This window comes from Rhinoderma darwinii, chromosome 3, assembly GCF_050947455.1.
Source record: "Rhinoderma darwinii isolate aRhiDar2 chromosome 3, aRhiDar2.hap1, whole genome shotgun sequence".
Lineage (NCBI taxonomy): Eukaryota > Metazoa > Chordata > Amphibia > Anura > Rhinodermatidae > Rhinoderma > Rhinoderma darwinii.
The window spans coordinates 341646782-341649531 of NC_134689.1; the positions used below are offsets into that span (position 1 = coordinate 341646782).

The 2750-nt window shown below is 38.1% G+C and overlaps 1 long non-coding RNA gene across 1 annotated transcript; it reads left to right on the forward strand.

Moving 5' to 3' along the window:
* The first annotated feature begins 988 nt into the window (after positions 1 to 988).
* On the forward strand, positions 989 to 2509 carry LOC142748203 (uncharacterized). The gene is made up of 3 exons (XR_012882177.1): positions 989 to 1998; positions 2094 to 2187; positions 2472 to 2509. It is a non-coding gene; the product is annotated as an uncharacterized LOC142748203 (long non-coding RNA).
* Positions 2510 to 2750: the final 241 nt, after the last annotated feature.

Below are 2750 nucleotides of genomic sequence, written 5' to 3' on the forward strand. Positions count from 1 at the left end.
ATTCTATCATAATGGATACAACTCAAGACATTGGGAAAATTGATCAACTCAGTCAGGTGATTAGATACGTCGTTGTTGAGAGAGATGAAAACTTTCGAGCATCCAGTATTAAAATAGAGGAAGCCTTTTTAGGTTTCCAGTCTGTTGAGGATCAAACAGCAGCTGGCCTCGAAAAGACCATTATAGAATCCTTAGAGAAGAAAGGTCTGGATCTATCAAAATGCAGAGGCCAGGGTTATGATGGAGCCGCCACCATGAGTGGCATTTACACTGGTGTTCAGGCTCGCATTCTCAGCAAAGAAAAGAATGCTCTTTATATACATTGCGCTGCCCATAACCTCAATTTAGTTTTGCAGGATGAAGTTCTAAATATACCTGAAATTGCTATTTTTTTTGACACTGTTCAGTCTCTATATACTTTCTTTGGTGACAGTGTGAAGAGATGGGCATTTTTAGCATCCTTTACCTCTGAATCCTCCATAACTTTAAAACAACTTTGCCCAACAAGATGGGCTTCTGGATATGATTCTGTACTAGCTCTAAGATTTAGGTTTCAGGATATCTTACAGGCTTTGTCTAAAATTATTATTGTTTCCACCAAGCCAAAAGAGAGAGATGAGGCTAGCGCATTGAAGGCAAAAATGGAATCCTTCCATTTTATTTTCATAATTGTCCTGCAAGCCAAAGTTTTAGAAAATGTTAATTTGGTTTCTAAAATGTTGCAGTCAAAAGACATGGATCTTTGTACTGCAACCAAACTGGTAGATAATGCTACTCAAGTGCTCAGCGACTTTCAAAATAATTATGACGAGGCAAAAACGACATCAGTAACTCTAGCAGAAACATGGGGCATCCAAGCAAAGTTTGTAAATAAAAGAGTGAAGAAAGTGAAGCGACACTTTGATGAGCTGTGTTTGGATGAAAGATTACAGGACCCGGAAGAAAGATTCAAAACCACAGTCTTTTACCAATGTTTGGATATTGTTATAAATCAGCTGCAAAACCGGTTTTCTGCCATGAATACTGTTCTACAGAGGTTCAAAATTCTGCAACCAGCAACACTTTCAGGAGAATCTGATGATGTAGTCTTCAAAGAAGCAACAAAATTGCAAGACTTCTACCAGGATGACTTATCCAATGATTTTCCTGGTCAGTTGTTAAGTTTCCGGTCTGCGCTTCCAGAGGATATCAAAAGATCTTCATCTGTTCGAGATCTAGCTACTCTCCTGTTGGTTGACAGCTCTGGATTGGCTTCCACTCTACCTGATGTCTGCATAGCACTTCTGCTTTTTCTTACTCTGCCAGTGACCGTAGCATCAGCAGAACGATCATTTTCAAAGTTAAAACTGATCAAAAATTACCTTAGGAGTACAATGTCTCAACAGAGACTAAGTCATCTTGCTCTACTAAGTGTTGAAAGTGAGAGGGCTAGAAAGCTTGATATACAGAGCATGATTGACAAGTTTTCTGAGGCCAAAGCACGGAGACATACCTTTCAGTAGGATTTGTGAGTATACAGTTTACCAGTTCAGTGTGACCAGTTTTATATCGGTTTGGAAGTTTTGAGTTTCACCTAGTTAAACGGTTTATACTAACTCGTTTCCTGTTCTCCGTTACATGGTTCCAGTTTACTAATCTTTTGCATGGTTCAGAGTGATACGTTTGTATAGCATCTGCCTAGCTAGAAACCACAGGATAAAACCCTGTATATAGATGTATATTTCACCAGAGATGACTACTGGAAAAACTTTTCTTAAACCAGAATAGCATTTTATTGCTCCTGTGTGAATTAAGTCATGGCAGATGCTTACAAACGTTAGACTGTTTCTAATATATTTAATATATGTTCCAGACTTCATTGTTCCTCTTCTTCTATTTTTACAGGATGACCATTCAACGTTACTTGTTCAGTTCCCTTGTTTTGTTTACTGTTTTGGGGTTCGTTATCCATGAATGATATTCAAAGCAAATACGCAGTTCACCTCTTTCAAGTTACCAGTAAGTATCATTTGTTTTGAATGAATTTCTGTTTTTTTTGTAACATACCTTTATGATTTTTGACCCAAATGCTGATAATTTCCTTCATTTTGCAGGTGAGTTTGTTTTCCAGTTATTGGTTGAGTTGCCAAGATTCAGAATCTAGAAGATCACAGACTGCCGTCTATAGAATTTAGAGCCATATTGAAGGTAAGTGGTGTTTTTTTTTTTTGGCCTTTAATTGTTTCACTCCTAAACACAAAGTAAAATATGGACACTATGTTCAAACAATTACTGTTCTATACTGTCTGAATGACCTGATGCACTAATCATGTGGAATTATGTAAACCCCATTCTTACGTAATATATACATACATACATCATTTTCATGATCGATCATGAATAAAACACAAGGTTATGTACATCGGACATTAAAGAGAGCACTTTAAAATGCTATTAATGTTTCTAACTGCAAACATTTTTCCTGCTCATAGGTCTGCCACAGTGTGTCCTTCCAGTACCCGGGCCTCTACATTTTTATCTTAAGATTTTTTTTTTATTTTTCAATAAAAAAAAAATATTATTTATTACTATGAGATGTTGTCCCTATTATTATAATGTACTCCCCTAATTAGATTTTGGTCCTGCCGTTGGGCAAGGCGACTGCGTATAGGCGCGAGCAGGGTCTGCTTGGGGAGGGGTTGGGGGGGCCCAAGTTGAAATCTTGCACCCGGGCCCACGAGCCTTTAGCTACGCCCCTGTCCGCAGCGGAA